This window comes from Rosa chinensis, chromosome 3 (genome assembly GCF_002994745.2).
Source record: "Rosa chinensis cultivar Old Blush chromosome 3, RchiOBHm-V2, whole genome shotgun sequence".
NCBI classification, from domain to species: Eukaryota; Viridiplantae; Streptophyta; class Magnoliopsida; order Rosales; family Rosaceae; genus Rosa; species Rosa chinensis.
The window spans coordinates 35934824-35962732 of NC_037090.1; the positions used below are offsets into that span (position 1 = coordinate 35934824).

General features: G+C 39.4%; 1 long non-coding RNA gene and 1 pseudogene across 1 annotated transcript; one reads left to right on the forward strand and one right to left on the reverse strand.

Annotated features, from left to right (window-relative positions):
• The first annotated feature begins 368 nt into the window (after nucleotides 1-368).
• Nucleotides 369-17014, forward strand: LOC112194502 (annotated as a pseudogene).
• Nucleotides 17015-18393: 1379 nt separating this feature from the next.
• LOC112191973 lies at nucleotides 18394-20757 on the reverse strand. The gene is made up of 3 exons (XR_002933257.2): nucleotides 19959-20757; nucleotides 19048-19089; nucleotides 18394-18914 (listed from the first exon to the last, which is right to left on the reverse strand). It is a non-coding gene; the product is annotated as an uncharacterized LOC112191973 (long non-coding RNA).
• Between the last annotated feature and the right edge of the window lie 7152 nt (nucleotides 20758-27909).

Genomic DNA, 27909 nt, shown 5'->3' on the forward strand with positions numbered 1-27909 from the left:
CCTTCATAGAGAAAGACAAAAAAATATAAACCATCTATTTTGAATCCGTGACTTTAATTCTCATATAATTTGGATTAGCGTGGTTTTTGGGTTCCTTAATAAGCTGAGAGTTTGTCGTTTTCTTTTCTCGAGTTGCGTATCTTTGTTTTTCACATTCTTTATTTACTAAATGGAAAAAGAAGAAAATATTCTCAAAAAAAAAAAATGGAAAAAGAAAAAGAGTTTCACTGTGCTCTATCTCTTCATCTTCCTATGTCATCTTGAAACTTGAATGAAGGGGTTCATCGACTGGGCGACAATCTTGTTCTGTCTTCATGATCAAGTAGGATCAAGTAGTGAGTCATTGAGTAAGAGAGTAAACAGTACTAATGGGGAAGAATAGTAAGCTGAAACAGGAACAAGTTACAGATACAAGAAGCCTAGTGGATTTGGTATTCTCTTGGTCTATTATGTAAATAACTATATACATGCTCACAACATATGCACACAATCATAAAAGGGATTAAGGTTTACCTTCAGCAATCACTGGCATGGATTCCATCTTATGCAGCTGCAAACACGAACACTGAATATAACCTTCTGTTACTTACCAACTTGCTTCTCAATGGACAGAACAATATGCAAAACGTCGGTAGTAATCAGGGACCAATTCATCTGTATATATAGGAGACTTAACCCTCAAGAAGCTTCCCATTAAAGCTATCCATATCGGTTTAGGTTTCCTAGTTAGATTCCTAATGTAACACTTCATTGTAGTCTTTCTTGCAGACTAAGAATATGATTACTTACCTTAATGAATAGATACACCACTTCATTAAGTTACAAGTATTGATTTACAATTTGTATCCATGTTAAACTAGGTTTGACATTTAGCTAATCATCAATTACTTTATGATGATATGTGTTAAGTCCATATTTGATCTAACAATCTCCCCCTTGGACTCACACATATCATACTCGATGATTTGCACCAGAGAACATCAAAACCTACTTAACTTACTGAAGTGCGCGCCAGATGACAAACTCAAATTGAAAATCCATTCCAACATGGTCAGATCACAGTTACTTATGCAGGACAAGAAACAGTATACATTTTAACAAAAATGCAGAGTTTCAAAACCACAAACATAAGTTCCTGCAATCCACATATGTCAAACCAGAAGTGATACAATATATGTTAATGTGTATCAACAAGTAAACAATCACAAGTGTTCCAGCCACAATGTGGCTCAATACTTTGGTCTGCATGAGAAAATTCCTAATCCAAAGTCCTTCACACACAGTTTCATGTACTGCAATAAATTCAGCTTGCATAGTAGAAGTTGAAACAAGTGTTTGTTTCATGGTTTTCCAAGCAATAGCACCTCCTGCAAGCATGAACACATATCCACAAGTCGATTTCTTGGAGTTCGGATAATTCCCTGCAAAATCCGAGTATGAGAATCCAATGAGTTTTAGATCCTCCACTTGTCTATAAACTAGCATATAACTTTTAGTTATTTGCAGGTATCTCAACACTTTCTTCCCAGATACCCAATGGTCATGGCCTGGATTAGATTGGAATCTTGACAAAATTCCTACTATAAAAGACAAGTCTGGCCTAGTGCAGACTTGTGCATACATGAGACTTCCTACAAGTTTGGCATAAGGCTTTGATTCCATATTTTCCTTTTCAACATCACTATTGGGACTTTGCTTCTTGGTTAACTTATCTCCTTTGGACATGGGAACTTCTCCAGCTGCACACTTCTCCATACCAAACCTCTTTAAAACTTTGGTAATATAATTCTATTGAGACAAACCAAGTAGTCTTTGTGCCCTATCTCTTTTAATCTCAATACCTAGTACATAAGATGCTTCTCCTAAGTCTTTCATGTCAAAATTCCTTGACAGAAAATTCTTGGTATCTTTAAGCAATTTAATGTTACTGCTAGCCAAAAGTATATCATCCACATAGAGTACCAGGAAAATAAAATTGTTCCCAACTGTCTTCAAATAAACACATTCATCAACAAGATTTTCTGTAAATCCAAAAGTAAAAATCACATAATCAAATTTCTTGTACCACTGTCCAGAAGCTTGTTTAAGGCCATAAATTGATTTTCTTAACTTACACACTAAGTTTTCACTTCCAGCTTGTACAAACCCTTCTGGCTGCCTCATATAAATCACTTCATCTAGTTCACCAATCAACAAAGCTGTTTTAACATCCATCTGGTGCAGCTCCATATCAAAATGAGCCACTAAAGCCATGATTATCCTAAACTAGTCTTTTGTAGAAACTGGAGAAAAAGTCTCAGTAAAGTCAATGCCCTCCTTCTGTGTAAAACCCTTGGCAACTAACCTTGCTTTATGTCTCTCTACATTGCCATTTGCATCTCTTTTGGTTTTGAAAACCTATTTACAACCTATAGGCTTTTGGTTGGGGTCAGGTTCAACTAATTTCCAAACTGCATTTTGGCTCATGGAATCAATTTCTGCTTCCATTGCTAGCTGCCACTGATATGATTCATTACTCCCAATGGCCTGATTAAATGTAGTTGGATCATTGTCCTCTGCACAGTCCATTTCAATTTCTGCTTCTTATAGATAAACAATGTAGTCACTCTCTTCCCCCCCCCCCCCCCCCCCCCCATAAGTTGGTTTTCTTGCTCTCTGTGATCTTCTAGGTTGAGCCACTGGAGGATTTTGAGGTTCAGTTACGTGGTCAGTTACTTGACCAGGTACAGTTACTTGGGCAGTTACATGGTCAGTGACTTGGTCAGTGACTTGACCAGGTACAATTACTTGGTCAGTGACATAGTCAGTTACTTGACCAGTTACTCGACCAGGTACAGTTATTTGGTCAGTGACATGGTTAGTTACGTGACCAGTTACTCGACCAGGTACAGTTACTTGGTCAGTGACATGGTCAGTTACGTGACCAATGACATGATCAGTTACATCTTGTTCTAAAGGCAATGCTACACTTAAATTCTCATCTGACACAATTTCCTCAAAATCTAAGGTTAAATCCTCAAGGTTTGTATTGTGAACTTTTTCACTTAGAAACTTTACTTGATGTGTTTCAAAAATTCTAGGTGAATGATGAGCAGAATATAATTTATAGCCTTCAGATTTATCTGGATAACCTATAAAATAGCAACTAACAGTTTTGGGGTCAAGTTTATTCAAGCTTGGATTATAAATCCTAGCTTCTGCATGGCATCCCCAAACATGACAGTGATGAAGAGTAGGTTTCCTGCCACACCAAAGCTCAAAAGCAGTATTTTCTATGGCTTTGCTAGGTGTCCTGTTGCAAATATAATTTGCAGTTTTTAAAGCCTCACCCCACAGAAATTTAGGCAAACCAGTTGTACACATCATGCATCTGACCATGTTCAAAAGAGTCCTATTCTTTCTCTCCGCAACACCATTCTGTTGTGGATTATAGGGTGTTGTGTATTGAGCTTTAATTCCATTGTCTTGCAAAAACAAGGCAAATGGATCCTTTTATTGGCCGGATTCAGTGTACTTTCCGTAGAACTCTCCCCCTCTATCTGACCTCACTGTTTTGATTCTCTTTTCTAGTTGATTTTCTACCTCAGACTTAAAGATTTGAAAGGCTTTCAATGATTGTGCCTTTTCTGAAAGTAGATAAATATAACAGTATCTAGAAAAGTCATCAATGAATGTGATAAAATACACATTCCCACAGATAGTTTGATGCCTAAATGGTCCACATATATCAGTGTGTATGAGTTCTAATAAATTTTGGCTTCTATATGCAGTTTTCTTTCTTGTGTTGGTTATTTTTCCCTTAAAACATTCCACACAATCTGTTAGATCAGAAAAATCAAGTTCATTTAGGATTTTGTTTTTCACCAATATTTTCAGTCTCTCTTTTGAAACATGGCCGAGTCTTCTATGCCATAAAAATGCAGACTTTTCATTTAGCTTGGTTCTTTTTACACCTGTTAAAGTGGTAGTACTGTTTGTGTTATCTTCAACAAGTAAAATTTCTTGTTGAGCCATTGAACAACTTAACTGTAAATAATCATTCGAGATAACACCAGAACCAATTTGAACAGAATTTTTAGAAATAAGAATTCCATTACTATCAATAACAAGTCTACAACCAGATTTTACTAAAAGAGAAACTGAAACCAAATTCCTTCTCATGGAAGGTACATAAAAAACATTATCCAAAACTAACAATTTTCCTAATCCTAGATCAAGCTTTAAGGTGCTAATAGCCTTGACTGCCACTCTCATGCCATTGCCCACACACAGGTTCACTTCATCACTTTTTGGGATTCTGCTCCTTATGAATCCCTGCAAAGAATTAGTAATATGAATAGGTGAGCCTGAATCTATCCACCAAGACTGTGGTTCAACATTTATAAGATTAATTTCTAAAGAAAAAACTGTATTAGAAAAAATCTTACCCTTTTTGGCTAACCAGTTCTTATAGCCAGTGCAGTCATTTTTCATGTGTCCTACTCTTTTGCAAAAGTAGCACTTGAACCTAAATGGCCTGTTTTCCTTGGCCACTGCAGTTGTTGAACTCTTAGTTATGGCTTTGGTAGGCTTGAGCTTGTTCTGGGGCTTTCTCTTCTTAGGATTCTCTATGAGATTTATGGCTGTAGCAGGTTCTTTTTCTTCCTTGATCCTAGCCTCCTCATCAACACAGATGGATATAAGTTCATCTAAAGTCCAGTTTCCCTTTTGTGAATTGTAACTGGTTCTTAGATGACTAAAACTGTTAGGTAAGGAATGTAGTGCATAATGCACTACTTGCTCATCCCTAACCCCCATCAATAACTCCCTGAGTCTGCCATTTATATTGATCATCTTCATAATATGTTCTCTAACTCCCCCTGAACCCATGTACTTCAAATCATGAAACTCCTTGGTTAGTCTAGCTGCTTCTGCCTTTTCACTTTCTTTAAACTTAGCACTTATGAGTTCCAGAAAATCTGATGCTAGCTCAGGCTCTTCTATACTTCCCCTGACAGTCTTGGACATAGAGGTACGAATGAGGTTCTTAGCCATTCTATTGGATCTATGCCACTTCTTGTAAAGGTCAGTTTCTTTCTTGGTGCTCTTTTCATTCAACTCTATAGGCTTATCCTCAGTAAAGCAATAGTCTATATTCTCATGCATTCCCATATGTTCTCTACAGAATCTAGCCAAGCTCTATAGTTGGTTCCAGTTAACATCAAGACACTGTTCAAGTTCATGTAGGAGTTACCTAAGGAGCAAAACAAAAATTCATGTGAGTTCTTAATTTGTAAAGAAAATAACATTAAGTTTTCTGTGTTTTATTTAGCTTTAAGTAACCAAAACAAGAACATACAGAAAACCTAAACAATCCATATTTGCATTCATATCAGTCCATAACCAAAAACAATGCTAAGCAACACTTTTGAGTAGAAGCATAACATTTTGGAGTTCTTTATCAATATGCCATGTTCAATGAGAACAAGTTATCCAAAGAAATTTGTCCACATCTTTAGAAAGAAGAAAAATTTCTAAGTATCCGAATTTATTTTCATCAAGCATGCATATTGCTGTTTTGTATTCTAAAACCATACTTGACCACTTCTTTGGAAGATAAAACTGAAGCATAGTTTTAAAACACAAAACACAATTTCAGTTTTGTCACTCGATCAGGTACTTGATTAGTTACCTGACCAGTTACTTGGTCAGTGACCTGACCAGTTACATAGTCAGTGACCTGACCAGTTACATGGTCAGTGACCTGATCATTGTTTTCTGCCAACATCAATGAAGAATGCTTTGTGCATCATAATCACTTATGCCAATAGAAAACCACAAAACTCATGAGCTTTTAACTTTATATTCTACCCATATTCATCCTTGTAAGAAAATTAAGCTCTCGTATCTGTCAATTTTAATAATGTGTAAACAAATTTTGGGAGATTTTTGTTCTTCATGCAATTTTACACAATCACAGATACTATACCATATCATCAATCAATTCAACATGCATATTCAAGCATAACCAAAATTGATTTGATTCCAAGAAACCACAGAACAATCAAGAAATTGTAAATTTCATCCGGTCACCATCTACTCTAACCTAACGCACGCTGGGAATGCAACTAGGGTTCTTGAGCACAATCAAAAACACAATTATCATGCTATGAATCGAAATCAATTTCACAGAAAAACCTGTTTTTGCTTTTTCCCCAATTTGCTGCTAAAAAACACAGCGGAAGCGTGAACTTGATATTTAACCAGATGCAGCAATCGACTTAAGTAACTTACTTTGATCAGGTACATGACCAGTTACATGGTCAGTTACCTGAGCAGTGACTTGGTCAGTTACCTGACCAGTTACTTGATCCGTAAAGCAAAAACCCTTTTTTTTTTTTTTGTGTGTTTGTTTTGCAAAACCCTAAAATGATTTTGATACTTGTGAGCCTATGCTCTGATACCAATTGTTAATAACCATATACATGCTCACAACATATGCACACAATCATAAACAGGATTAAGGCTTACCTTCAGCAATCACTGGCATGGATTCCATCTTATGCAGCTGCAAACACGAACACTGAATATAGCCTTCTGTTACTTACCAACTTGCTTCTCAATGGACAGAACAATATGCAAAACGTCGGTAGTAATCAGGGACCAATTCATCTATATATATAGGAGACTTAACCCTCAAGAAGCTTCCCATTAATGCTATCCATACCGGTTTAGGTTTCCTAGTTAGATTCCTAATGTAACACTTCATTGTAGTCTTTCTTGCAAACTAAGAATAGGATTACTTACCTTAATGAATAGATACACCGCTTCATTAAGTTACAAGTATTGATTTACAGTTTGTATCCATGTTAAACTAGGTATGACATTTAGCTAATCATCAATTACTTTATGATGATATGTGTTAAGTCCATATTTGATCTAACATATTAGGGATATTCTCAATGACAACCTTTACAGAAATTAGGTTTGTCTGCGTTTAATTTCCCTCATGCGTTTATTACAAATACTTCTACTTGCTCAATGTCCAGCTCTCTGTAAGAAAAGTAGCTACGTTATCTTAGTTAGCATCAACTACAGAGAAACTACGAATACCAATGCTAATTATTTTCCCTCCTTTCTTGGTATTTTAGCTTGGGTTAAAATTTGTGTTCTTTGTTTGTTCTGGAAATGTGTCCTTTCATTATTGTAAAAGAGAATATGTGTCAAAACTTTCAGTTTTTTTTTTCCTTCTCTTTCTGTTAGTTAGTTTTTGGTTGAGCTCTACAATCAAAATGGTTGCAGAAAAGGTCATATTGATATTGCAAAGTAATTTTTTCAGATCTCCTGTCACGCCCCGAATTTTGAATAATAAATTCAAATCCGAAACATGAAATAACAACTAAATCAAATAAACGTTCTTAATTTTTTTCTCAGAAATAAACACACCTCGCCTCACTCACTAATACATAAACCAAATCCTCATGAGTTTAATATTACAACACACTCTCTCCATATTTAAATGTAAGCTCAGTGAGCATAACAACCTCACAAAAAAGCTGTAACTCAAATACCACTACACTAAGCAGCCTGATCACCTTCTCGATTCTCCTGACCTGTAGGATTTCCCGCTACACAATTTAAATTGTGTACCGGGATTGCAACAACACAAACCCGGTGAGCTTTGACAGCCCGTATGAGTAAACTTAAGGATTGCACAAATTTAATATAACAATTTCAACTCAAGCAAAAAAATTGTAGAAATATCACAATCACAACGACCACCACAAAAGCACGTCACTTTCTCACTCTCATATATATATATATATATATATATATATATATATATATATATTATACACTTATGAGTCACTCCCCGTTACCCTCATAAGGTCACTCAACATTTGGCAGATAGACTAGAGCTCTAACTGATCGTAACCACCGGCCCGGCGCGAGAGCGTGGTTCACGATTTAATACTATTAGTAACCACCGGCCCGGTACAAGAGCGTGATTCACTAATAGATGCCATGGTCACCCCGTGACCTATTGATCTCCACAGATCAATATATCTCAACCAATCAACAATTTATTGTTTCTCAAACAATAAAACTCAACACCTCACTATATGGTTTCCTCAACAAAAATCCATCAATACATATATATTTTTCATGTAAATAATATATGTACATAGACATTCGCACAAGAATGCCTAATAATACCAACTATAGATCTCGTACAATAAAGCAATAAATTCCTTTTTATAAACAAAATCATTTTCTTACCTGTGAGCTGTAGCCCTATGAACCGTAGTCGATTGAGTTCATATTTTTGAAAACAATTATTTAATTCAAAACCATTTCCACAAATAAACATAAATATTTAGAACTTCGGTTCTTGAATGAACCATGTGCGGTTTACTCACCTCTAATCCCGCTGCGTCTTCAATTTCACAATACACACCAAAACCGCTCACCAAGGAAGACCGTCAATCACCTAATCAAACATGATCTTAACTTAGCCAACAACTCATAAACAAAATTAAACGACGATCCAACGGTCAGATCGAAATTATATGATGATCCAACGGTCGGATCCTCACGGATCAGCCTTAGGATCATCCTCCAAAATTATCACGAAGATCCAACGGTCAGATCTTCCTGAATCGCCTTTATTATCGTCTCCACAGATTTATATGAAAATCCGACGGTCGGATTCTCACGAATCGCCTTCCAAAACACCATTTCACAATTATACGAAGATCCAACGGTCGGATCTTCGCCCGTGACCACACAAAGTCATCTGGACAGTCATACGATCAACATATTAAAATTACAAGTCCATCCGACGGTCTGATCTTCACAGATCACAAATCGAATGATCGAAATCGATCGAAATCGTCAAATTCATAACTAAATCATACGTTATCCAAAAATTGCGTATAATATATCGAAGTGATTGTATTGAAATGTAGAATCTAAATATGTAAAGAAATCACATTTTTGACCCCCGGAGGTGGCCGGAAAGGGCCGCCAGAGTTAGGGGCCAAGCCGCCGCCGACCACAGCCAATGGTGTCGGGGCCAGGCTGCTCCTCTTCATCTCATCAAGCCTAACCATTTTCCTAACTATCATGAAGTCTGAAAATGACCAGAAGGAGTCGAAATTACCTAAAACAGCCGAGGTGGCCGGAATGTTTCCAGAAACCGGCGAGAATTGCAGAAATCGGCGAGCTTGATTTCGACGTAAAAATTCAATTTCAGGCCTCGATTCCTTCTGTAGAGTTGTTAATAAGATCAAGGCGAATTCACTGGTTCACGAATCACTCAAAACGAAGCTCTACAGCTCAAGATATCTTGATCGAAATTCTCGGTGGCCGGAAATTTTCCAGAATCCGGTGAGCTGTGATTTCGACTTAAAAACTTCCACCAATGGCTTCGATTACTTCTGGAGAGTTGTTCAGTAACTCAAGGTGATCCTTTCAGGTAAAGAATCATAAGAATTGGTGGTCTATAGCACGAGGTATCCGGGTTGAAAGCTCGGTTTTGATTTTTTTGATCGGGTCTGGCTTCCAACTGCCACCACGCACAGCACCGCCGTGAAGAGACACTGCTGAGAGCTTCTGGAGGTTGATATGAGCTCAAGGATGAAGTTTGGTGAGGATTGGTGGCCGGAAACACGAGGAGGATGAGTTAGTTCGGTTTTGGGTGCAACCGGGTTCGAGCTGGTTTGCCGAACCTTGAGGCCGTGCTGGGGAGAAAGACGACGTCCAGTAGGTAGAGCAGCCTCAGGCGAAGTCCAAGGGAGTGATCCGACGTCTGGAGGTGGTTGATGGAGGAAGAACAGAGTTAGAGAACTAATGCTCTGTTTTTTTTTTTTGAAGTGAAACAGAGTGAGTGAGAGAGAGATGCTAGTCTGCTTGCTAGCTCTCATCAATTATGCATAAACAGGAAAATAAACAAGTCTCCGAGCTTTACTCCCTAAAATCAGAAAGTTGTTTGCCACCCTTTTTCTTTTATTAAAAGCAAAAGTCGGTTATTACATCTTTTATCAAAAAAAAAAAAAGTTATTACATCTCCATAATAGAAAAGTTTATTAGCATGCATTATATTGGCTTTATATTTATAGTAAGGTAAAATTGATTCTACATTGATAGCACCTTCCAATAATATTGGCTCTGCATTTTGAGTCAATCCACTAGTGGCATTGGATTGACTCAATCAGTTTGAACTTTGAAGTGCTTATCTTTAGGTCAATTTATTTTTTCCTTTGTTCACTTAACAGGTACAGACGATCCCCGACACATTTGTGACATTGACGAGTTACAAGAAGTCTTTCATTCCTTCACTTGTTGAGGAAGCTCATGCTGATTTACTATCGAATATGTTGACTCTGTCACATGCACCTACTTGTGAAATTCTAACAATTGAAGATTCAGCTGGACCTCCTGGTGACTTGTTTTACGATAAAACATCAGTTACGAGAATCACAAAGGACTGATGTATGAGCCACAGGTTGGAGATGTCATTGCCTTGACAAATGTTAGATCAGAATGCATTGATGATTTGAACAGGCCTCCAAGGTTCTATCTAATCGCTTATGTTGATAAAGCAAATGATATTGATGAATTTCCTGATGCCCTCCAGTTCAAGATATTGACATGGTCAGAGCTTTGGGTTTGCTCAAGTCTATTAAATTTTCATTGTATACTACTGGTGTTGCTAATGAAGGGTTGGAGTTAGTCCTCAAAGATTCCAAAGTTCCAGGAAGCATTGTTGGTTGCCTTACGCAGTTGAGAGCGAAGTGTACAAACACACTAAAATGTCCCTTCCAATGGAATTCTGTTCCTATTAACAAATATTCATTAAAGAACTTCTGCTTAGAAAATGCTTGCTTAATATTCTGTACTGCATCAACTTCTTCCAAATTGCATGTTGTAGCAGGAACAGGACCACTGGAATTGTTGGTCATTGATGAAGCTGCTCAGCTTAAAGAATGTGAATCAGCAATTCCTTTACAACTGTCTAGTCTCCGCCATGCTATCCTTGTAGGAGATGAGAGGCAACTCCCTGCAATGGTTAAAAGCGAGGTTTTGTTTATCCTTTGCAGTTTCCATTCTTTTCAAAGTATGATTGGTGTTTACATTGACAACATCTTAATAAATGTGATAAATTACTAGATTGCAGCAAGTGCTGATTTTGGGAGAAGTTTGTTTGGAAGGCTGGCAAAGTTGGGATACAAGAAGCACCTACTCAATGTCCAGTACAGGATGCATCCATCTGTCAGTTTATTTCCGAAAAGGGAGTTCTACAACAACCAGATATTAGATGGTCCAATGTTATGAGCCATTTCATTTACAATTGAAACGCAGCGTTTTGTCTAGTTGGCGCGCACCGTTTAGTCCTTATGCTGGGAGTATGTTAGGTAGGGGTCATCACTGGTTGGTCGACAAGTGTCCTAAACAGTTCTATATCTACTAGTTTCCCTGTAGAACGAAGCTATCAATGAAAAATCAGTTTTTATTACTTATTTCCTTTAGCTTTTCTTTATTTTCACTCCTTTGCAATGGCATTTCTGGGCTTGGATCCTGGGGATCCTAACAACTGGTATCAGAGCCCGCAACTGGGCCTGTTTCCGGTGAGTCCGGCAGTGCACGCAGTGGGATCTCCGGCGCTTGTTATCTCACACATCCGTCTCACCCTCACGGTAGCCCTAGCTACCCACCACCTCCTCCCCAATTTCCATTGCAACCAAGCTACCCACCTCCTCCTTCATTTCCATTCCAACCGAGTTACTCACCACCACAACGCCAAACAATCATTAATGGGTATGTTTTCCTTCATCAATTTCCATCAACCCATACTCACCATTCACCTGATTCTACCGCAAATCCTTGGATCTACCCATCGATTTCCTATGAACCATCAGTTAGCAGTGTTAATTCACACTTCATCTCCACCAAAACCATGCGTACCCCACTTGTTTACCATTCTGCTCCTTCAATTCCAACCTTTCAGTCACCCTTAGTCTCCACTTTTGTGCCCCAACTCCAATTTACTGATCCAAAACCTCTTCCTCTCCATAGCAAACCGTTTCGGGGTTTCAGATGTAGAGTCGTCGTCATGGGTGCAAAAGCAAGAGTTGCCAAAAAGACCCGAAACCCAGATCTGCTCCGTTATGTGGGTAAGTACTCGAGGTCCAAGAGGTACCACAGGTGCAGTCTATGGGCCATCAAGGCCAAAAGTGGAGGTGCCTTCCCACGTCACAACTCCAAGGCGGCAGTTGAGATTATGGAGGCATCTCTTCAGCAACTTGTGGGTCTAAAAACTCCAGTCGATATATCAGAATCGCCGGCGGTGCAGTTTGGAACTCTGCTATCTTCCGGCAACACCTCGTCGTCTTCCGTTCCGGCAACGGAAGCTACAGACCACTCCACTCCTACACAAGCCCCAATTGCTTCACCTAAAGTCGCACAGAAGGTGTTAGGATCAGAAATGGAAAAAAGTAAATAATGCAGGAAATTAAGATTCATTCATATTCTTCGATGCCCAACTGAGCAAGAGATACAGGAATATAAGGCCATAGCCATTACACTAGGAGCAGACAGGTGGCACAGGACCGCCACTACTTGAGAAAGACAAAAGGTGCAGCTGCTATTGGTGGGAGACAAACTGCCGTTGGTGGGGGACAAAGTGCAGACTACACTTGCAGGAAACAAGGATCAATAGAATAGATTAAAGGGGGATTAAATAGATTATTCCTAACAATCCCGCCCCCTTAAAAGACAGGCCGACCACGGCTGCCAAAGTGAGGAAAAGGTGCCACGATCGTTTGAGCCTCTTCCCAAGTCGTGAAGAGAAAGGGCTATGACTTGGGCGGATGAGACCATGCGAAAGCATTTCCTGTACTTGAGCGTCTAAGTCTGTTTTTTGCGAGTGAGCGTAGCGATACGGCCTCATATTCATTGGGCCGGAATTGGGCAGCAAAGTCATTCGATGATCAATGGCCCGTTTGGGTAGGAGGTCCACGGGAGGGGAGAACACATCTTCATAATGTGGGAGTAAGGTTTGTAGCTCAGGGATGAGGGCTGATTCTGGAATTGTAATTGGGCCTGTGATAGAAGACACTGAATCCAAGTGTTCAGCGGGTAAGAGGGCCCTGAAAGCAGATTGGTACTTTTGACTAGGTTGTCTTTGTAAGTCGTTAAGCACATGGCATTGCCCATTTTCTGTAAACACCATGACCGTCTCTGAGAAATGCCAACCAATGAACCCAAGCGTCTCTAGCCATTGTGCTCCGAGAAGGAGGTCGCACCCAGTCACCAACATCAACAAGAATGAGGTTGTGAATTGGTACCCCTGAATGGAGTCGGTGGCGTCTATAGCCTGGCTCGACCGTGATAGTTGTTCGCCGGAAGCTGAAGTGAAGTGGAGCTGCGACACGGGTTGCATAGTGAGACCCAAACGTGTTGCCACTACCGGATTCAAGAAATTTGTGGCTGACCGACAATCAACGAACACAGAAATGGGTTGTTTGTTAATGAAGCCTTTGCATCTCATCATATGACCGATCATTGTGTGAGTGATGGCGTGAATCGGAATAAATTGCTCCGAGTCAGACGGCTGTTCCTCTTCCACAATTTCCTCTATTGGAAGTTCCTCCAATGGTGTTGGTGATTCCAAAATGGCCATGACCGGTCTCTTACCAACGTGGGTCTGGGACCACTGTTCATCACAGCTGTAACAGAGTCCCTGGGCTCTGCCTTCTCTCTGCTTACTTGTGGACCATTTACAGAAAGAAGTTTCTGCTTTTTGTTTTTGGCTGGTATCAGGGTGGGAAAAGGGTGTGATTTGGCTTGTAGTGGTGTGGGTTGTGGGGGCCGATGGAATGTTGGAGGGTAATGCCTTGTGAGAGTACGACCAGTTGGAAGGATGTGGTGGTCGACTGGGCTGGTTGTCGGCCTGCTTGGTTTCATATCGGCGTGCCAGGCGCTGGGCATAAGCCAACGAACGTGGTTCAATGGCCACGACGTCATGCCTGATAGCCGGTTTGAGTCCACCGAGAAAGATGGATAGAAGATTGGCGTCGGACCATTCCGGTGCCCGGTAAGCCAATGTGGTGAACTCATTGATGAATGCATCAACAGAGGATGTTTGCTGCATATGTGAAAGAGATACCTTGAAATCAATAGTAGTGCATCCTCCAAAGTGTTGCAGGAATGCTCCGACAAATTGTTCCCAAGAAGCTGATGGGTTACTTTGATCAAAGGAGTTCATCCAGATGGATGCTGTCGGTCCAAAGTGAGAGGCAACTGTGGCTATGTGGGCATGTGTTGGAATATTTTGGGTTCGAAGATAGCGTTCCGCCATGGATAACCCGCCAGCGGCGTTGTCACCGTAAAACCGGGGAAGATCAACTTTAGGTGGGCGAAAACATTGGTTGTCAAATGGGTAGGGGTTGTGTGGTTGCATTCTGGGAAATGCAAGGGTAGAAGAGTTTGGTACTGTGTATTCTGGAAGAGAAAAGTGGTTTGGCAGAGTCATGGTAGTGGTGGTGGAGGATTGTGGCTGGGGAACTGAAGTTATGGTGGTATAGTGAGGTGGTGCCGAGGAAGATGGTTGTGGCGTGTGTGGGGAGGAAATAGAGCCAAAGGTAAGTTGTGGTACGGTGGATGGGGTTTGGGGAGGTGGAAGGGTTGATAGTGGTGTTACCTGAGATTGTGGTTGAGTTGAAACTGAGGCAGAATAGTGCAGTGGTTGGTGTTACCTGAGATTGTGGTTGAGTTGAAACTGAGGCAGAATAGCTAATGGAAAAGAAGAATTTGATCACAGATTTAGTCGGAAAAATATGGTGGAGGTTGCTGTAGTCTCTGGGATAGTAGCAAGCCTTTAGAAAGATAATTATTGTAGTTTGGTTGATGCTTATATTTATGTGATACATTGTAAAGACCTAAAAACTGGGTCTTACTTTTTGGTTTTTGCCACAGAATTCAGTGGAACAAAGAAGAAAGTTGGTACTGGGGGCCATACAACGCTCAAGTTTATGCAATTCAAGAGATACTCAGAAAATATACTGAAACTTCTGATACTGGCTTCTCCGTAAGTGTGCGATCTGTTAATGGGTTCCAAGGTGGTGAAGAAGATGTGATAATTATATCTACTTTCCGATACGTAATGGGAACGGGTCAGTTGGTTTTTTGTTGAACCGGCAAAGAGAAAATGTTGCCTTAACACGTGCAAGGTACTTTCTATAAGATTTCATTCTAGTTATGCTATATGATGCAGCTCAGACATGTCTGATTACTGCAATTGTTTCTGTGTAGGTGTTGTCTTTGGATATTGGGGAATGGTTCAACTTTGATTACTAGCGACTCTGTTTGGAAGAAGCTAGCCCTTTATGCCAAGAAACGGAACTGTTTTTATATTGCTGATGAAGACAGCAACTTGGCTCAGGCTATTACAGCTGCCCTGCTGGAGCTTGACCAACTTCATTCTCTGCTTAATATCGACTCTATGCTGTTCAAAAACGCTATATGGAAGGTGTGCTGCTACTTTCCCAAATTTTTCCCTATTGTAAACTTGACATTGTCATAGCATACAACAATCAGCCCTTTATTGAGAGTATCGGTCTATTAACATTATACTAAAAGAAGGGAGAAAATCGTTAAGTAAACAGGATAGATTAATGGGGAGTTACATAGCTAAATGGAATTCACCTGTGTATTCTCTAATAAAATGCAGTATGCTGTTCAGTTGTTGAAATAGGATCAATGTTCCTCATCAGATTGCCAAAAAAATAAATATATTCCTCATCAATAGTTTCACGATCTATAATTATTTCTCATTTCCTTCCCACATAGGTTCGCTTCACCGATGACTTATTGAATTCCATAACAAAAATTAAAGACATTGATTCTTCTCGAAGTGCTTGCGTTATTAACCAAGCTTTCGAGTGGATGACGCCAACCTCAGAAGGAGAAAGGAAATTTAGTGTATGATGGGACTTCTGCTCAACTGTTAGAGAAGTATAAAATCAAAGGGCACTTGAATCTCATTTGGACTGTAGATATGGGTGAACATCTATTCCAATTTTTTTTTTTGTAAGTCAAATTGTTTTTGAATAATCAAATAAAAGCAAATTTGAACTAAATGATACATAACTCTATTTGCTATAAATATTGGTTTTGGGGAATAGGAATCAACTACCATGTAGAAAAATGGATGAATAATTTTGAGCATGAAATCTTTTCCTCGTCTTTACTGTAGGTGCTCATGTCGTTTAGTGATGCTGAAGTTTATTAGGCCTTAATTTAATTTTTAATAATCATAAACTTAAAACTCCAAATGTTTAATGCTGGAGGTTATTCTCAGCAGCACCATGTCATCATGTAGGTCATGCTTTTGGTCACACATATTATTCGCTTTCACTTGTTCATGTCGATAGGTGATGTTGAAGTTCATGTTCTGAAAAAGGGGCATTAGTTTTCAATAGAAAAGATGGTCATATTCATATTCATTACCTGATATATTTTGGAAGCATATATATGAGTTAATGTACCACTTGCTTCAATAGGGAGACAGCGAAAGCAGTAAAACTGATAATTCGTTCGAAAAGCAACGTCAATCAAACAGAAAGATTGTTATGGAAAATAAAGGCTGAAGACAAAGTGAAGGATTTCAGCACTTGCCTTGAAGCTGACCGTGTGGAGTTCTTTTCAAAACCATCATCATTACTAAAATAAGCCAGAAGCATCTACTTCCACTGACATGTGAGTCATACCTACCTATTCTGAATTTCTGATATGCATTTTGGAAGTCACTCCACGGTTTGCTGGTCCTTTTGAGGTTTCGGATGTAGTTGGTGAACATTCTTATCGAGTAGCTCTTCCAGCTAAACTATCCGGTGTCCGTGATGTATTCCATATCTCTGTTTTGAAGAAAAACCATGAAGATGCTTCACATGTTTTGACTTGGAAAGATTTGAAAATTCACAAAGATCTATCCTATGACGAGAGGATGGTTAGAATTGTTGATGCATGGTAGGAGCATTCGCTTGGTGAAAGTGTTCTGGCAGTATCATGGTATCGAGGAAGCAACATGCGAGTTGGAGACTCAAGTCATGGCTAAATATCCAGATTTGTTTGTGCTTTAGCTAATGCCTATAGTTTTTTACTATTTTGGCTAGGAAAATGTGAACTGTTTAATCCAAAACTTCGTGCTGTGTTAGTACTTTAATGAAGTTTCTTATCTATGAAGTTTGTTGTATTTCTAATTTAGATCCTTTGTCCAAAAGAAAAAGAAAAAACTAAAAAGACATATTGAAAATCCTTAGCATATACCGGCTTAAATACAAAACAAACGAACTACTTTCCAGATCTCAGTCTCTTCAGTTTTTTTCTAACAGAGACAGAACCATGTGAGTGATGCATTCTCGGCATGGTTTGATCAAATTCAAGGATACGTCCAAAGGCAAGTTCGACCATGAATCCTGCGGTACAAAATGCCTATGTATAATTTAGAGGTGTGGTCGTTTAACCATATCACCGATTGATGCATCACTGGTCCATGGTCCTCTACCCTTATATAATAATTGTCCAAAGATATGCAAAAATCTGAACATAGTGTTGCATCTCAATTACTCCTTCAAATGCTTTACAATTGCAACTAATCGAAGTATACACAATGTAACTACATATTATAACAACTGAACATGATATATATCATTAACAGATCTGTATAAAGAAGCATGAAATGCTAAAAATATCCCCTTGTATGACCATTCAAGCTACAAACTATACCTACATCATCCCAGATGCTTTTCATGTCCTTGAAGGCAAGTTCTACTCGGGACAACGTCACGGTCCCCTATTTCACAATTAATGAGCAGATGGAAGTCCAAAATATACAGACAAAATAAGACTACATATAATAAGCTTCAAGCAACAAGGGTTCTCACACCCGCTTTCCCTTCAGCTTTATGGTAGGCATGGCTTGCTCATTAGTTGGTATTCTGGTGGTGGTGAACAGTGAATTTGCTCTCAAACTCCCCAAAAAAAAAAAAAAAAAACGCACGCACATGTTCACACAGATCTTAGAAAGTCTAATTTTCTCTAATATTGGTGTGTTATAGCGCTTCTCACACAGCGGACCCTGATTGGGTCCCCCATATCTCATTTAGGATCCCAAGTGCCTCAAGTAACGGTCAGCAGCTCATAAATATCTAAGCAAAAAAAGAGTGCCTATTTATCATTAGCAACAGTGATAATAAAACAAGAATGAGTGATTACACAAGTTCAAATCGCAAGTATACACAGCAATACAAGAGAGCTGATAAATAGCCGCTAAATATAAATGTTGAACAATCAAATTAAGCACAGAAGATGCTAAATTGGAGAGGGGGGAATACAGTGAAATGCTAAACGAAAAATAAATAGCAACGAAAAGTTGCTGAGGTATCTTGAATTTTGTTGCATAGGGTTCATCTAGCAATCAGGATTCTCTCCTGCATTGGTAATTCACTATAATATATGTACAGAAAGTCCCTGCTTTCTGATTGGGGCAGAGGTTGCAAAGGAGGAGTTAATCAAGGAAATTGGGAAGCATAATCGAATAGGGAACTTCATATTTTTGTTACTTCCGAAGAATCAAGTTTTGGTTTATAACCAGAAGAAGAAAAAGAAATTTAGAAAATAAATAGAGCAGAAGTACATTCAAAAGGAGAAACAATCAGATTCACCTAAATTCTCAGTTCTCGATCAGTCTCACTCTCACAATATCGACATAGTACCCAGGTAGACACGTATACCATACAAGTTGAGTCTCTGGAATCAGCCTATAATCAGGGAATCTCACCTCAACATTATCTCCATACAAGTTGAGTCTGTGGTTTTCATTATTAAAACTTGGGCAGGGTACTTGTTTCTAGCATTACAGGCTATGTCACCTGCCAGTATAAGTATTATCCTCTCATCAGGTATTCCAAGTGGCTAACCGTCCTTTAAATCAAAAGAAAACATAACTATTTACGTGAGAAAAGAAAAAAAGATCATCTAGGAGGAGAAGACCTGTGTGCTTACCTGTACAGGGATAAAGTATTGGCCATGTGTTGATAATTAAACCTGACAAAACAAAAAAAATTTGGAATCAAAAGGTCAAATTGCCATTCAACAGAACTATTACAACTCAAGATTTTTTGCACTACCTCAATATGATTCTTAAAGAATATAGTAGTGACATAGAATGAACCCTCCAGATGTAACTACTTGTCCTAGTACCCTTTTGATTGCCAGAGTAATGATTAAGCTAAAGTATTGATGCAAACAAAGTCATGAGGCAGAACAAAAGATGAAATGTCTGTGGTTTCTTACTTCCGACAACACTAAATTATGTGGATACAGGAGCTTCATTCAGCTCTGCGCAGCCGCGAAGTAGCTGTCTATTACACAAGTTTAAACTGATTCCTAAGCCGAAGTTAACTTAGAATACTGGTACTACTTTGCTTCCAAAACCAGAAAATGGTTATGGTCACATGAAGCATATCTTCCAACTTCTCTTCTTTTGCATTGTTGATAGTGCACAACTTAAGCAACTAAACATGAACGTATTCAAATGCACGTACGTCCAAGAAGTCAAAACTAAGACCTTATAAGTTTCATATGAAGCACACCCCAAGTTTTGCAAATTTCACATCTTCTCAGAGAAGATCAACAATTAAAGCAAGCAACTTTTTACAGGGGTATGATTCAGGACCAAAAGTGACAACATGGGTATCAATTTTTTAAACAAAAAACTGTTAATACAGATTGATCAAACTAAAATGAAGCTTTGAATTATAGTTTGAAACAAGATGTGAAACCTGAAGAGGCAATGACCAGTTGTAAAGCATAAGTGTAGAAAAGATTATAATTTCAGCAAATTAAACAGCACTAGACTGTGACAATAGAAGAAGAAACTAAACTAGCAATTGCAAATAAATGAAGAGGCATACTGGGGCTCAACAGGGTTGAGGAGGCACTTCCTCCACCAGAATTGGCATTGGGTAGCGGCAGAGGGGACACATGTGACTGATCTCCAATGACCGGACAATGCAATGTTCATGATAATAGTGCGAACAGGGCAAGTGGATAACCATTTGATCAACACTGAAATCCTCCAAACAAATAACACATGGATCTTCATAAGGCAACGTATGATCGACGTTCACTCTCTCCAGGGCTTCAATCGATGACCTTGTCGCGGGAACAAGATTGGGCTTATACATGTCCATGGCTTCAGATACGGCATCGCTGCCGAATAGAAAAGTCATGTCCCATATGGCCACGTCAATAGGCAGCTCGGTGGAGACTGTGGCGTCAAGCACCTCCAGTAACTTGTTGATGGCATTGGGATGTTCCTCCTCGGGGACACGCATGAGTGACAGAGATTCTGTGATTGATTGTGCGCACCTAGTCCTGTAGGGGGATGAAACATTCTGGACAGATCGGAGCTTGACCCAAAATTGTCTCGAATCTAGGAGCGTTCGCTCCTCCCAAATAACTGGGTAATCAAGGCTACTGCGGCTCCCAATTGCCCTCGAAAACCTTACTTTCACGAGAATATAATCCTCGCTCACCTCCCCCCGATCTGGGTATGGGCTACTTTCTTGTTTCACTTTGGTGGATAACCGAAGCACCACCATCTCCTCCATCAGCTTCGAACAACTTCGTCTCCTTGATCTATCTAGGGTAGACACGAGGATTTTTATTTATACGCTATAATTCGACCACATAAAGGTCTTCCACACCCAGAAGGAAACAAATTCTCATGTAATGTGGATTCCAGGAAAAACAAAAAAAACATATTCCAGAAAAAATAAAAATAATTATATGAAAACATTTACTCTTATAAATTAATTTGAGTTAATTACATATAAATCTATATCTGAATGTTATTTTAGCTATAAAGTCACCAACTAATTTTTTTTCTCATAAAACCACTAGATTAAAAATGGTGTTATATTTTGAATATAAAAACCAACATATTTACATAAATGCCACTAGAGTAAAAGTTAACAACCATTCTCTCTCTCATCTCTGGCGAGGTCTCCGGTCAACTCCGGCCGACCTCCGGCGGGTCTCTGGCTAACTTTCAGCGACTACAAAATCTACTATCACTAGCAATAAAAACTACTCTGATGAGATTTTCGGCAACCTCCGGTGAGGTCACAAAAGTTTCTATCACTAGCAATAAAAGCTAGCAATAAAAGCCATGACTGGAATCCTGAATCCGGCTACCGGACTGGTGTCGGGATTCCGGCGTCTGAATTTATTGCCCCCCAATAATACCTAATAATCATATTATTGTCCCCCAGTAATCATATTATTGCCTCCCAAAAATCATATTATTGCCTCCTAATAATCATATTATTGTCGTCCAGTGAATTGTATGAACTCTCACAACCAAAATGAATACACTACAGACACAATTGATCAATTTATAATCATATTATTGCCTCCCAATAATCATATTATTGCCCCCCAATACAAAGTCCAATGTCTCTACTGCCTCCCAATAGACCACCAAAAATGCACCATTTCGTAGGATTCACAGATAATTTGACTTTAATAAACAGAAAATAATAGGTAACTTATCAAAACACCACACTATAGTGATCCCTGTCCCTTATATCAAAGTCTACTGGGGGCCAATAATGTGTTTACTGCCCCCCAGTAGACCATCAAACAAACCCCACAGTTACATTGCAATGTCAGATTACTCACATTGTTGAACAAATAGTAGATCATTGGCCTCCAATCCAATAGACATTCAAAAAATAATAATATATGCAATTCCTTGCCAAAAAAAAGAACTGAACAACAATACTTACAAAAAAAAAAACGCAGCAATCGGAGTAATCCATGTCACTCCTCCGGCGACACCAGCATGACCAACAACGAAGACCCAGAAACGAGCTCCACAATATCGCAGGGAACGAGCTCATTGGCCCCTTAATTTTTCATCTCCCCTCCTTCAAACCTCCTGTCAACATTGGGTTGTTGAAAGAGATCAGATCGCCGGCCTCACTCAGCCCAGAATAACGAGGACCTGCAGCGCCGTCGCGAGCTCACCGGAACCTCCGTTGTGGAGTGAGCAGGGGTCGGAGATGTCGGGTTCGAACATTGGTTCGTCTTCCGAGATCAGATCGTAGGTGATTCGGAGCTTTGCCCCACTTAGCCCAGACGAACGACGACCTGCAGCGCTGTCGCAAGCTCACCGGAACCTCTGTCATGGAGTGGGCTGGGGTCGGAGATGTCGGGTTTGAAATCCGTCTCGGCGGTGGGGGAGAGAGAGTGAGGAGGTGTGCATCCGATCCAGGTGTCCAGATTCGTAGACATGGAGAGAGAGAGAGTCTGAGACGTGTTGGGCTGGGGTCGGAGATGTCGGGTTTGAAATCCGTCTCGGCGGTGGGGGAGAGAGAGTGAGGAGGTGTGCATCCGATCCAGGTGTCCAGATTCGTAGACATGGAGAGAGAGAGAGTCTGAGACGTGTTGAGAGAGAGAGAGAGAGAGAGAGAGAGAGAGAGAGAGAGAGAGAGAGAGAGAGAGAGAGAGAGAGAGAGAGAGTCTGAGAAGAGATGTAATTTATTAATTAAAATAGGGGCAAAATTGTCAATAAATGTTAGATTGGGTAAATGGGGTTAAACAACTCTTGGTGGTGTAAGTGAGCAATTTTTAAGCTGAAAATGGGTAAGTGGTCACGGCCCCTTTTATTTATACTCCATAATTGGACCACAGAAAGGTCTTCTACACCCATAAGGAAACAAATTCTCATGTAATCTGGATTCCGGGAAAAACAAAAAAAACATATTCCAGGAAAAACAAAAATAATTATATGAAAACATTTACTCTTATAAATTAATTTGAGTTAATTACATATAAGTGTATATTTGAATGTTATTTTAGCCATAAGGTCACCAACTAATTTTTTCTCTCATAAAACCACTAGATTAAAAATGGTGTTATATTTTGGATATAAAAACCAACATATTTACATAAATGCCACTAGAGTAAAAAATCAACAACCATTCTCTCTCTCCTCTCTGGCGAGGTCTCCGGTCAACTCCGGCCGACCTCCGGCAGGTCTCTGGCTAACTTTCAGCGACTACAAAATCTACTGTCACTAACACCAAAAACTACTGTAACTAGCAATAAAAACTAATCTGATGAGATTTTCGACAATCTCCTGTGAGGTCACAAAAGCTACTATCACTAGCAATAAAAGCTACTGTCACTAGCAACAAAAGCTATGCTCGTGAGATTTCCGGCGAGGTCACAAAATTTACTATCACCAACAACAAAAGCTACTATCACAAACAAAAGGTACGCTGGTGAGATTTCCAACGAGGTCACAAAAGCTACTGTCACCAACAACAAAAGCTATTGTCACCGACACAAAAAGATACTCTCACCAACAACAAATGGCTATTGTCATCATCACTAGTAACAAAAGCTACTCTCACCATCACCAAAGGCTACTCTCATCAATGCCAAAATTTATAACCAAGCAGGACAAAAACTACTATCACACAGAACAAAAGCTACTCCAAGATATTGAGAGAGCTATTCTCAACGACTAACAAATCTATGGAAATGTAAAAGATACAACCAAAACAAAAATGCTACTGCAATCGAGTAAAGAAAACATATTCAATGATATAAAAAGTATGCAACATTCAACAATGATATCACAATGTAAAAATTAACTTCCATAGTTGTCAAAAGTCACTACCATAGTGGTGAAAATCTATTACAATAGTTGTATAAAACTACCATCAATATTGTAATGCTATTATCATTTTTCAATGGTGATGCTCTAAACCCATAGGCATAATTTTGCCACCTTCAGCACGTTCAACATTTTTTGGTTGGCCAAATAATCTCTTGGTCAATGGAGGCTTCAATATCCAAATTCACATGATTTTCGAAATTGACTACTACATATGCAAAAGAATTCTGCAATAACAGAGATACAACAAGATATTAGTATTTGAAATGAAAACTAAAAACAACAATGTATCGTTGTGCCGCAAACGTGGCACTCTTTATGTTTGAACCCAAAATGAGCATTTTGGCCTGACAAGGCGTGTCTTGGAGAAATTGAGCCAATGTCAGTGGCTCAAGCTATATATTGTCGATAAGTTCGAAATATATTATTTAGAGGCTAAAATATGGAAGATTATGCAAGCTGCAAGAAAAGGCACGCACATGCAAATATTCATACTCCATTCAATGAAGGAATATGGCATGCACGTGGGGAAGCATTCCACTACATTTCATGGTGGCCAATAGGGAAAACCTATCATGATTTCATTAGTGCTTAAGTGTTTAAACCACCATGATTCAATTAGTGTTTAAGTGTTTAAACCACCATGATTCCATTAGTGTTTAAGTGTTTAAACCTCCATGATTCCATTAGTGCTTAACCCATCATGATTTGTTTAAGGCCAACCACTATGGCTTGGTAGCCTATATATAGAGGCTACAACGAAGTAACAAGACACACAATTCATCAATTAATCTCTACGATTATCCAAGCCTCTCCGGAGCAATCCCTCTCCTTCTCTCACCAGTGACCACACTCCAGTCCCAGAATCCTCAGGAGCCGACTGTCAGTGCCACCAAACCCTCTGTCAACGTGCTTCGGTCCTAGTCTCCTCGGGAGCCGACTGTAGTACCACGACCACAACGGTTACGGAACCAGCCAAGCAAGGGTAACACCCTCGCAAACCAACCAAGCTAAAGTCACACTTTAGCAAGTTCTCCCCACTTCCTAGTGATTTTTGCTCTGCTCGATCTATGACGTCGAGTATCGATTGTGTGATTTTGAAGAAGCTCAGCAAAAGTCCTCACCATAAGGCACAAAGAATCCCGCGATGAGGTTGGTACTCTCCTCGTCCACAATCGCTCAAAAGAAGTCAGGTCAAGGGACACCCCCGACGACCGCACTCAAATGGTGCTGGCACGCCAGCGCAGAAAAGAGACTATTGACCAGCTACAACAAAACTGGAGCCAAACACTTTATCAACTAGATAATGAAAAATAAGCAATCTAAAAAAATACTTTCATAGGTACAAAAATCTACAATAGCACATGTACAAAGCTACTGAACCAGTAATAAAAAAAAACTATTGACATAGGTATAGAAAACTACTGTAAAACATGTACAAAGCTATTGGTTCAGTAAAAAAAGCAACTGACATAGGTATATAAAGCTATTGTAACACATGTACAAAGCTACTGGACCAGTAATAAAAAGCTACTGACACATGTACAAAAAACTACTATAACATATACAAAGTTACTGGACCAATAATAAAAAGTTACTGACATAGATACTGATTGCACAAAACCAACTTATTATACATGTTAATAGTGTAACACAAATTCCAACAAGAAATGGTAGAGATATGGGTCCGGCCCATATAGAAGAAGGATTTTCAAAATGTCACTATAAATCTTGAGCTGTCTCGCTAAAACCTCTTGAGCTGCTTGGTTTAATTATGACAGATGGTTGTTTAGTGTGTATAAGTGTGTAATTGTTTGTGCACTCACTAGTTATGGAAGGGCCCCTTACTTTTGTATACACTCACTACACATTTCTGTGCATCCTCTAAATAAACATTTCATCTATCAGCACAGAGATTCCAAAATAAAGAAATATGTATAGACCTCTTAAATGAATCAATGGACTTCAAAGGATGCAATCATTTATACACACTGATACACACAAAGGATGCAATCATTTATTTATTCGATAGATAAACAATGAAGCACCAAGACATTGTTTTGAAAACCGAGACAATATATTTGTCAGACATGTGCACCCTGTTCGTTATTACGTCTCCATCCTAAAGAACATATTGAAGCAAACCAGACTCCATAATTAAACTTAGAGATAATGATTATACACTACAAAATTTTTATGTGAAGGCATTCTTTTCATGTTTAATAGCATGTAGTAGTATGTGAAGCCAAGCAAGCACAATCGAAGCTTATAGTCAAAATTTTATTAATAGTATTCTATAAAACTTCACAAATGCCAATCAACCAATATTGATCCCATCAATTAATGAATATACACAAATCCAATGCCCTAATTGAATCCAATTTCAAATTAACCCCAACAATTTCAACTCAAAACCCAAACATAGAAAGAATAGGGACTGACCGTGATGGCTGGACATTAGGCGCCGGTAGAGCATTGACAAAATTCACCAGCAAGAAGAAAGAGGTAAAAAGATGAGTGGCGCCACCGGAGATGAGCCGATAAGCCGGATCAACGACGTTGGACAACCAACGCTTCCCTCGCTCGGCTTTGTTCGGAGGCGGACGAGAATAAGGAGTCGTCAGCGACTTGCGGGACGGTAGCTTGCGGCTTGAGATCTGTTTGGACCCAAAATGAGCATTTTGGCCTGACAAGGCACGTCTTGGAGAAATTGAGCCAATGTCAGTGGCTCAAGCTATATATTGTCGACAAGTTCGAAATATATATTTAGAGGCTAAATAAAGCCTACTATGGAAGCATGAAAAGTCAACTTTAGCACATTTTCCTACTTCGACTAGGAGAAACCGAGCTAAACAAGGAAGGAGGGGCGGCAGACTAAACAAATGAAATCTAAATGAGCTGAAACTTTCTAGATTAATACTAGACATCCCAAGGATCATTTCTTATGAAGATTTTCAGAGCTAGTTTGAAGTGGAAAGCCTTCAAACAATCAGCCCAATTTTCTACAGAAGCAAAACTGGAAAACTGGACCTGTAAGAGGTCCAGCAGCATTTCCGGCCCAACCACATGGAAATAAATTCTGAAATTTTACCACAGTAATCTGCACTCATGGTGGATAATTTCATATGAAGAAGTCGAAGGCTCATTATGAAGTCTTGTTGGAGAAATAATTGAAGGAATAAAGGGGCAGAAACTGACCTAAAACCAGCTCAATATTCACATGTTCATCTTTCCTACCCACATGAAGAAAGCTAGAAGCTTTTCTTTTTTTTCTTGGATATATTTTTCTACTACAATCTCTTTAATAGATCATCATCACTTCCATGTTTCTGCACCTTCATGCTTTGCTTTCATTTCATCATTTCTCTATCTTTTCCATATTTTACAAATCACTTTCATACTCCACTTTCATTATTTTTCTTCCACTCATCATTTCACTCTTCTTTTTCTTCCCTATATAAACACCTTCTCCTCTCATTATCAAACACACATTCACACATCAAAAAATCTCTAAGATGATCTAAGTTCTCTCTAGAGAAACCTCTCTAAGAGCAACTCCTCTCCTTCTCTTTCTCTTACCGGTGATCACACTCCTAGTCCTAGTCTTCTCAGAAGCCGACTTTCAGTGCCACCAAACCCTCTGTCAATGTACTTCGGTCCTAGTCTCCTCGAGAGCCGATTGTAGTACCACGACCAAACACCAACACCAAGACACATTCACAACATCAAAACATCTCTAAGATGATCTAAGTTCTCTCTAAGAGCAACTCCTCTCTTTCTCTTTCTCTTACCGGTGATCACACTCCTAGTCCTAGTCTTCTCAGAAGCCGACTTTCAGTGCCACCAAACCCTCTGTCAACGTACTTCGGTCCTAGTCTCTTCTGGAGCCGACGGTAGTGTCGCGACCACAACGGTTACGGAACCAGCCAAGCAAGGGTAATGCCCTAGCAACCCAGCCAAGCTAAAGTCACGCTTTAGCAGGATCTCAATACTTCCCGGTGATTTCGCTCTGCTCAATCTGCAATATTGAGTATCGATTGTGTGAACAAGAAGAAGCTCAGCAAAAGTCCTCACCACGAGGCACAAAGAATCCCACGACGAGGTTGGTGCTCTCCTCGTCCACAATCGCTTGATAGAAGTCAGGTCAAGGGACATCCCCGACGACCGCACCCGAA